Raw genomic sequence first — 10632 nt, 5'->3', positions numbered from 1 at the left:
CGGCGGGGCGAGGGCCGGCCGCCGCCGCCAGGCCCCTCGGAGCAGGCGGAAGTCGGAGGCCCCGAGCCCGGCCCCGGCCCCGGCCCAGCGCGTCGCCTCAGCCCGCCCCCGCCCGGCCCGGGCGCTGTGAGTCACCGCGTGACGCACTGTGAGCTCTGCTCCTCTCGTGCCCCCCAGCTTGGCGGGGTCGCAGCCTGCGGCCTTCTTGCGGGCCCCGGCCCAGGCCCGGGCCCGGGCCGCGCAGCGAGCGAGAGGCCGGTCCCCAGCACCTTGCATGTGTTGTGCGATCCGCGCGGCGTAAACTTGGCCGGCTACAGGTGTCAAGTAATCGCCCTCCCCCCATAAGCGGCTGCCTCGCTGTGGAAAGAACCAACCTGCTAGAAAGTTAGTGCTTGAAAAGGGAACAGCTGTATAGATGGTTTCTAGCCAGCTTTAATTTAATGCAATCGAGCCCTTCCTTGAGGATGTCTCTATTTTGTGCATCCCACGGGAGCCCTTGTACCTGGGTGTGGGTGGAAGCAGGGGGCAGCCGTGGCCGGGGCGCAGGAGATTGGGTTGGCAGCACCCAGCGTGCTGCAGAGGTGATGCCTTTCCAAGGAGCCTCCTGTTGATCCAGCTGTACTTCTGCTGTCACCGCCAGCTTGTCCCAGCACCCTGCTGAGCTCTGCTGCAACCCAGACACAGCTGCAGAGGGGCTGATCGGGGGCTCCCTGTCTCCTCTTGAATCTTTTCATTAGTTCTTTTCATTCAAGTAAAGCTAAAGTGATGCGTGGGTCCCTGGCTTTGGGCCCTGTTTTCCCAAAACAAATCCCATATGAGCAGCAGCCCTGCTCCCTGTCCTTTACACGCCAAAGTGCCTCAAACAACAAGAAAGGTGATTGCACTCAAAAGCTTGCTAAGAACTTTTTTCCAGCTTCTCAGTTGATCTAAGAAAAGATATCACATCTGCTCAAAGAACCTTGTCAAACAAAAAGGGAGTTTTAGTCTCTAGTCACATATTTGTTGGACTCTCTCTTGAGAATGCCACTGTGGTGGCAGGTTGTTTGCGTTCATACCTATCATAAAGAATTGGTGTGACACCACTGCATAGCCACCAGTAACCTTTAGATTGAACAACTTTCAGTGTCTATTGACTTGGCTGAGTTACAGCTGGTAACTTGGAGGAGAAAGACTTCATATCCTGTTTCCAACCTCAGAGCTATCCAGTCCTCCAGGTTTCCCTGTTGTGAGGTGTATGCTTTTTTAGGATGCCTTAATTTGAAGATCTACCAATTGCTTTTGAGGTGGAACCCACTGCTGATACAGTTTTATCCAGGATGACTAATATTCTGTGAGAAGTGCTACTGTGATGTAAACTGTTTCTATTACTTACTGTTGGGAACAATTTTTTAATATGGCAATTTTCTTGTAATAAATATGCGGAGACCTCTAAAGCAGAAGAAGATACACAACAGAATTAAATTGGGTTTAACAGACTGGTCCTATCTTTCAGGGATTCATGCAACTATTTGGTTTTTGTTATTTTTTTTTACAATCAACAGATACCCAAGTTTTAATTGAATTTTGGCTTTAATGATGCTCAATAAGTCTCACACAAACGTAAGTGAATACAGTGTTGTTGAAAAATTTTCTCACTTTACCAGAAATGTCACAGTATTTCAGTGGAAACCTGTAAATTGGACTTAGTTTGCTGAAAACAGAACCAGTAGTCACTGGAAAAGCTGTGAATGTTGAAACAAGTCTGGGCTGAATTTTAAGTAGTTAACAAAATCTGAAATTAAGTGAGCTTCTTGTGGGTTCCAGGTACCTTGTGAGCCTTTCATTCACCACTGCTGCACACATTTCCCTGTTGTAATCCACACGTATACAAGACTGTTCCTACTTCTTCAGAAATATGCCTTGGAGAAAGAGATTGAGGGAAATAATGTTCTGCCCTAAGATGATGATGTCCACTAGAATCTAACTAGAGTCAAGTGTCAGAATTTTTGAGCCACTGGATAAATTGGAAAATGTACGCTACTCAGAACAATTCACATAATGAAGAGTATGTTAGTGGCTTCTCCTATTTTGTGCATTTGCTGTTTGTTTGATAGAATCTATTAGGAGCATATAAAAGCAGGGATTTGGAATGGTTGGTTATACTCAGGTTATGCTAGATTGGGGGATGTATATCATAATATTCATTTTACGGGCCTGGATTTTTAACTTTTATTTCTCCAGGGAAACAGGTTCACTGTGGCCAGACCAGGAAAATGTCACTGAGGGGTGGTACTGGTCACCCATCTAAGAATTTCAGTCTTTCAAAAATATTTTCAGGGACATTGAAGTTTTGAGAGGAACTATGGAATAGATTTTCCTGTAGGTGCTACTGGTTTAAGTGAAAGGATGTGCCCAGAACTGAAATGGAAACATCAAAGGGTCATAATTAGGTGAATTTGGGGGAAGGTTCTGATTAAAACCAGAACTCAAACCTTTCTGTACTGTCTTTAATTTCCTCTTTCCCATTCTCTTTTTCTGTTGCCCATCCCCTACCATGTGTTTCCTCCATCTCCCCTCCTCTCTGTTCTTCTTTTCCCTGTTTCAGTTTCTTCTCTCACCAGCCTTTCCTCTTTTCATGTTTACTTACCTTAGATTGGGCCTCTTCTGCTGCTCCTGCCAGGCCACTGGTTCCTGCTACACTAAATCTGCTCTTCCAGAGTCAATAGCTCCTCTCAGTGACTCACAGGAGGTGCAAATCCAGTGGGGCAAATTAAGCATACAGGCAAAGCAGCAGAGTAGCAGGGAGGCCTCAGCCTCTAGCATTCAAGTTGGTTCCAGTTTTTACTGCTCTGCCCAGAGTTACTGCAGAATTATTTGGGTGCAGAATTTCCTGTTTGCCTTCTTCCCTTCCCTAACACCAATTCTACCCATCGTTTTAGCTGAGCTCCAGCCTGCCAGCTCTCTCAGTCTGGCCATTGCCTGTATTTTCCGGTATACTACATATCTATATGCTACGTAGTGCTGTCCACATGTGTAGAGGAAGTCTGACTTTTCAATACACTGCACCTTTCCCTTGACTCCAGTACTGTGGAACTGGGGAGGAAAATAATAGCCTCTATCTAGCCCAACAGGAAAAGGAGATAAATTAATAAATCTCAGAATTCATTAAGTTGTGCTGATTCTGTGTGAGTAACAGAGTTCTGTAATGAGTAACTCAGGCAGTGGGCATAAACCACTGTCTTTTCTGGCATGACAGCAGAGTGGAATCAAGGACCATCCTTTTGTTTCTTCTTGTTCCTGTAAGATAGCAGCTAAAAGAGTGGGGGGAACAACCAGTCTCTCCCCAGTGGAAAATTCATTCAAAATTTCATGGGCTAAAACTTGCTGTTCTTCAAGTATGTTGCTATGTGGATGCCAGTCTGTGTGTATGTGCTGTTTTTTGAATAGCAGTGTTCCCTTGGGCCACATCTGTATGTGCATGCCCTCTCACCTCAGGACACAGAAGGCTGAGTAACCACAACTGTATCTTTTGTGGAAGCAAGAAGGAAATAATTGGGCCACCTCTGGCATAATAGTTCAGATTCAGACTTCCTAGAAATTCTGGTTTTCATTTAGTTGTATAAAAATGTTTTATGTCTGTCATATTTAGGACTACCATTTCTGCCAAAATGGTGGCCTCAAACTGTACTCATCCTGTAACAGTTGAATTTCTCTCAATAGGGGCCAGCATTTACACACCCTAAATCAATGATCAGTATAGAAAAGGATCGTGAATATGTCTGTCTGACCTGAAGATAACCCACTGATGGGCACAGTCTAAGAACCTGGATAAAACAGAGTAGAAAGAATCAGCAATGCAGGGAATACCATCAGTGTTTCCATAAGTTCATATGGAACAGAGAATAATGCACATATGGAGAGGTCAGAGGCCCCGGGGAGCTTCAGGGGATTGTATAAATTCAGAAATTAATGATGTGAGGTTCTCAACACCTTGCGTGTGGTTCTCAGTGCATTTACTGCACTCTGCAATCATGGTGGGGGAAAGGTTGAGTTTTCAGATTTGACAATATATGTATTCAGCAACTGGGAAAATCTGGCCTTGTTATCTAGGCCTGATTACAACCAATGCAGTTTTTTAATTGTCTGCACAAATATGTGGCTCTGAAGCACAGAAGGTGTCTTTGGGATGTGCACGTACCATGAGCTGGCTGGTGTTAGTAGAAGTGGGCAAGGGAATCTGAGACAAGGGCTTTCACCTATAAGCAACCTTTTAACTTTGATTTTCAACAGCGGCAAACAAGAATGTTTGTCATAAGAAGATGCAGCGCATTTTAAATTTAGGAAGAGCAGACAAAACTCTGCATATACAGGGAAAGTACATTGATAATCTAGAGTAGATAAGGTAATGGCAGAGAAGCCAGGCCATCTGGCTCCTAGTTCCATTTAAGATGTAGACATACATAGGCCAACACAGCAGGTTACAACCAGGTTACAACCATTACAGACCACAGCCTAGAAATGTTCTTTACTCTGAGATTTCTCCAAAAAAATTCAAAAAAAATTCTTTCAAGGCTGCATGGTGGCAGATGTCATGTCAAGCTGTCTGAAAGCCCGTGTTGATGTCCCATTTCTTTTGGAGTTTGTTCAGTTTACCTTTTATTGAAATGTAAGTTGGCAGACAAATATTGCTCCATCTGGAAATGTTGCACACAGAAGGTCCAATCTTGAAATCTGGCAAAACTGCAGAAGTCAGTTGGGGTGGGCAGCAATTTGCCCATTCCTGGGTAGGAACCTTGTTTCAACAAACACTTGTAAAATGATATGAGCTCTCCAGATTGCCAGAGAGTCCTTGCTTTTTCAGATGACCTTGTGAACACACAGAGGGAGTCTGTGGGAGTCTTTCTATTGCAAATTCTAGATACAGGGTTGTTCCTAAAGTATGCAGGGGATGTAACTTGTAGTCTAGTGATACCACCTTTAACATCTTGAACGAGAGGGATATCAGTCACTTTATTGCAGATCTAAAACCCTTCTTTATGTTGTCTAGGATGGGGTGGGCAAAATATGGCCCACGGGCTCGATACAGCCCCCCAAAGGATCGTATTTGTCCTGCAGCGGGTCCCTCAGCCCTATCCTGTGTGGTGGAGCTCGGGCAGTGTGGTGGCTGGACTTAGGTTCCCAGCAGCCTTGGTGGTGGTGGCTCCTTCTGGCAGCCACTGCCAGTGTCACTGCCGCTGCTGGACCTGGTGTCACTGCCCAGGCACCCCATCCTGTCCTCCTCACACCCCCTACTGGGGCCACTGGATGGAGTGGGGTCTTCATGGAGACCAGCCAGGACCCCCAGGGGCAGGGCATGCTTGGCTGGGCAGATGGGATGGGGCTGCAGGCATGTGGGGAGTGGTATTCAGGAGCAGGACGGGGCAGAGCTGGGGCTGGGATTGTGGGGCAGTGACAATGCCAAGCTGTGTGGGGAGCAGATTGCAGCTCTGTCCCCAGGCCCTGGCCCTGTATTTTAACTGTCTCACAATCCAGGCCCCTGTCCTGGCCCCTGCCCATCCCCTTCCTGGATGATACTCCCCACCTGCCCACTCCCCATCCCATCCACTGGGGCTGAGTTTAACCTGCCCGTGGGAGTCCTCCTGGCTGGTCTCCTTGGAGACCCTGCCTACTTGGCTGTTCCATCCAGTGTCCCCAGCAGTGTGTGCATGGCAGACTGGTCAGGGCTGGATAGGATCAATTGCTCCCCACCCCTGCCTGCCAGGCCTGGTTGACACCCTCCCCCGGCACACAACAGATCACCAAAACTTAAGTGGCCTTCCAGACAAATAGTTGCCCACCCCTGGCTAGGAGGAGGTGGTTTGACCTTCTGAAGCGTTGGGCAGTAGAAGGCATGCTTTTGTCTTGTCAGAGTAATATAATAAGATCCTCAAAATGTCCAATGTGAGGAGTCTCTTCTGCCCTGGAGGGGAATGGAGTTTTGGAGAGAACACAGGTACATTAATAGACGGGTTCAAATGAAAGCCTTACAGTCTGGGGATTAAGCATAGGACAAGGTTTTAAACCAATTTTATTTCTGTAGGTTGTTGTATAAGAAGGGTCAGTAACAGGAGTTTACCAACCCTTTTATCTTGAGAGTGGGAGATAGAATCATAGAAAATTAGGGTTGGAAGGGACCTCAGAAGGCCATCTATTCCAACCCCCTGCTTATAGCAGGACCATCTCCAACTATAGCATCCCAGCCAAGGCTTTGTTAAAAACCTCCGAGGATGGAAGTTCCACCACTTCTCTGGGTAACCTGTTTCAGTGCTTTATTACCCTCCTAATGAGAAAGTTCTTCCTAATATCTAACCTAAACCTCCCTTGCTGCAACGTGAGATCATTGTTCCTTGTTCTCGTATATGCCACCATTGAGAACAGTCTAGCTCCATCCTCTTTTGAACCACCCTTCAGATAGTTGAAGGTTGCTATTAAATCCCCCCCTCAGTCTTCTCTACTCCAGACTAAAAAAGCACAGTTCCCTCAGCCTCCCCTTATAAGTCATGTGCCTCAGCCCCCTAACCATTTTCATTGCCCTCCACTGGACTGTCCAATTTGTCTACATACTTTCTGTAGTGGGGGGCCAAAACTGGACATGGTACTCCAGATGTGGCTTCACCAGTGCTGAATAGAGGGGAATAACCTCTTCCCCCGATTTGCTGGCAATCCTTCTGCTAATACAGACTGTTAGGCTTCTTGGCAACAAGGGCCCACTGTTGGCTCGTATTCAGCTTATTGTTCACTGTAACCCCTGGGTCCTTTTCTGCCAGTCAGTCCCCAGCCTGTACCGGTGCATGGGGTTGTTCCATCCTAAGTGCAGGATTTTGCACTTGTCCTTACTGAACTTCATGAAATTTCTTTTGGTCCAGTCCTCCAGTTTGTTGAGGTCTCTGAATCCTAGCCCTGTCCACCAGCATATCCACTATTCCCCCCACCTTGATGTTATCTGCAAACTAACTGAGTGCACACTCTGCCACATCTTCCAGGTGTAACAATGATGTAAAGATTCAGAAATGGAGTCAGAGTGGGGCTCCATGAGGTTTGTAAGGACAGTGTTAAGATCCTGTGTTAGAGTGGGTTCTCTCCTGTGTAGTTAAGCATAGAGTGACCCCTTTTGGATTCTGGATAAGAAAACTGGGTATTACTGTATGGGTAAGGCAGCCTGCAAGGTAGACTTTGATAGGATTGTCTACAAAAATCCAGGGTGCATTAAATGCAAAGTATAGTGAAGAATTTTGAGGTTGTGTTGGGATACCCAAATGGAAAATCTTTGTCATTTAGAAAAGTAAATTATGTGGAGAGTTTTCTCCTTTGCAGTAGGATCATTTGTATGTGAAGGAAACAGTTGCATCCGTAGCACTCAGTCAGCCAACTGTTAGATGTGTTGACTGCAGGTCAAGTGAGGCTTATCAGGAAGGTGCTAAGTTTTTCTTCAGTGAAAGATGTTTTAGTGTTGGGCAAGTAGCTCCTGAAATATTTTAAAGTCATGAGGGGCTGGTGCTGGTGCTGGAGCTGAATAAATGGCTGCTTTGGTGGAAGGTGATAATGGGACACTGAGAAATTAAACTTTTTTTTTTCCAGAGGCTCTAATTTCCCCTCCTCTTCAGGCACTTATTTTTGTTCTTCCCTTCTGTAGATGAAGGTCTGACAAGACATACAGAGGGTAACTGAGATTTCTACACTTATTCAAATTACAGGAGGGAGACTGGTTCCTGGACACCCCAGAAGAATGTCCCCAGTATGCCCCCTGGGACCAACATAGTGCTTTATCCTGGTAAGAGTGATGCAGCAGAGGTTGACCTGACCATTGATGTTTTGGAGGGGGATGCTTCAGAGCTCTAAACTCTGTCTGCTTTGTAGAGAGGGACCTTCTTTCTGACTGATGTGATTTGAGAGGAGAAGACTCCCTGTTGGAGGGAGGGAAGAGGGTTTGCTCCAGTAATGAAGAAGAGCGGACACCTCTCTCAGTTCCACAAAGAATCAACATAGTTCATAAGCAGTATGAACCTTTGAAGTAACCTTGGAATATATGCCAGTGCCAAGTGCAAAGATTTCAGTATTGATGGTATTGGAGACCTGGTTGCTTCCCTCTGCATAGAAGCCACATATATCATTAGAGATGTCATTGATGGCAACTGTAAATACCAATAGCAGTGTTGATGCTTCTTCTGGTGTTGATGTGGGTAGAGATGCCACTCTTGACTAGTTACTGGTATTTTCACACAAGGTGACTTCTGTGAGTGTGACTTTTGCTTTTTCCATGCTGAGCCAGAGATTGAGCTGTTGTCACTCCTGTTAGGACACTTAATATTTGTTCCCTGGCAAGCAAAGGAGTCAGCCCATATCCTGATATTGAGACCTCCCTTGCTTTGGTGAGGAAACAGTTATGATCCTTAGTGCTAAGGTTATATTTGGAACTAAGGTGATTTTTGATGCCAGATCCCTAATTGGTGATGCTGAGGATTTTTGCCAGTAGAGGGAATTTAGGCTGGCAAATAAGAACTCTCTCTCCGTAAAGGTTGTTAAGCTCTGGAACAGATTATCCAGAGAGGTTGTGGCATCTCCATCCTTGGAAGTTTTTAAAAGCAGGCTAGATGAGTTTGGGATGGTTTAAGTACGGGTTTGGACTAGGTGATCTCTTGAGACTCCTTCCAGGCTACTTTTCATTTTCTAGGGTCACTGTTGCATGGGAGCATATCATAGTTCTCTGGTGGTCCTGAAAGAAATAAAGTTGTTGGTTTTTTTGCAGTGTTTTGTGGACTGTGCCCTTCATTTGTAAACAGTAATACTTCAACAAAAAAGTCTGATCAGATTCTCTGTGGCAGAAAATATGCAGACATGATGTCATCCTTGCAGATAGAAAGGATTTACAGACCCACAGATCACATATGTTCTTGAGGGGTGTTCCTCAACACAAAGTAGCTATCTGGGAAGAGAGCACTCATCCCAGGTTTACATGCCTGTGAACAGTAATGGCCTTAGGGGAGGACAAACGGGGTGACTGCTCAGGGCCCCACACTTCAGGGAGCCCAAATTTTGTGGGGGTGAAGTTTTTGCAAGGAAGTGGCTCTATTTGCATTTTAACACTCGACTATGTATCTAATTCCCCCCAAAAATATTAAAAAGATCCACGATACAGCTGTGGTGGGTTAATATTTACTTCAGTGCATACCTCTAAGGGCCCCAAATGACTCTGTTGCCCGGGCCCCCAACAACCCCAAGGCCATCATTGCTGTGAATTAAGGAGATGTGCTAATCCTGGCTAATCTTGGCTTGCTTAGATTCTAAATCTGAAAGATGTTTCCAAATCTGTTTTGGGGAAGTGAAATCAAATTCAGTTTCACATGGAGTATCCCCATCGTCTTAGCCATTTGTGGGTAAAAGAAGCCTCAGGGGAGCAGTCCACAAAGCACAGCACCAGGCTGTCAAAGCTGATGTGCCTGTTGGGCCAAACCCTTGCTCCAGCTGCATTCTGCTGAACCTATAGCCTGTGTCAGTTTATGGCTGAGTCAGGGGGAGAAAGTTATTCTCCGAGCCAGCCAAGGAGCAAGGATATGGCTGCCTGTCCTCGAGAATTGGAGCCACAGGAAGTAGTGTTTGGAGGTGATATCAGGTAAGTGCTTTTGCAGACCCTATCACCTTTCCTATGATTTAGGTACCTTTTTAATTGTACCATAGTAGAGAAATAATGAGTCCAGGTGCTAAGTGTTGAAATCATAGAAGGGTTACAAACAGTTATGTTAACCAGTGCTAAAGTCTAGTTCCCATGTTAATTATAGAAGAAAATTAGCATGATTGAAAGCTTCTTGCTTTCGGAGCAGCTTCCTCGTATGTACTGTTATACCTTTGACCCCTCCCCTTTATATCACTCTAGTGCACAGTGAATGCTAGCGTATCATGATAGCTAGCCCTGTCTAATTGCCCAGAACCAGGGTAGGGTATGATCCTGTACTCGGGCAGAATGCCCAATGACTTCAAAAAGGAATTTTGCCAAAGTGGAACTTCTGGATTGGATGAAGAGTGAATCCAATGTTATTGTCCCTCAAAGTAAGTAGTGGGCAGATACCCTCCCCCACATACACCGTCTGTACCTCCTGGTGACAGGATAGGCTGATATCCTGTGCATTTTCAAGATATATCTCTGTTTTTACATAGTACACTGTGAAAATCAGAATCTCTGATTAAAAATGCCTCTTGCTGGTGTTACAACTAACACTTTGAAATTATTTTCACTAAAAGCAGTAAATGTTTCATGCACAAATTTACTTTTCCTCGTCTATGCTGACTTCACTCATCTGACAGGGAAGCAGCCTGATCTGTTTATAGTCAGTTCCATGTGCTAGCACAATGCTGCAGTGTTTGGCTCTCAAGCACCGCAGGCAAATGTTTAAAAAAATAAAAGTGTTCCATTGACATTTAAAAAAAATCATGAAAATGTTTCTATTAATATTAGCTGGTGTAAAAGCTTCCTTTAAAAACCCCAATCCTACATTTGAGGCCTGAACGATTGACAAAATAAAGAGCTAGATTGTGGTTAGTGGGGATGTGGACTAAGTCTTCCCTGGCTGGCATAATGGACCAAAAGAATGACAGGCCCTGTGCTCAGGGGGAGTACAG

This window comes from Alligator sinensis, unplaced genomic scaffold (assembly GCF_000455745.1).
Source record: "Alligator sinensis unplaced genomic scaffold, ASM45574v1 scaffold32_2, whole genome shotgun sequence".
NCBI lineage: Eukaryota > Metazoa > Chordata > Crocodylia > Alligatoridae > Alligator > Alligator sinensis.
This window is presented reverse-complemented; position numbering follows the sequence as displayed.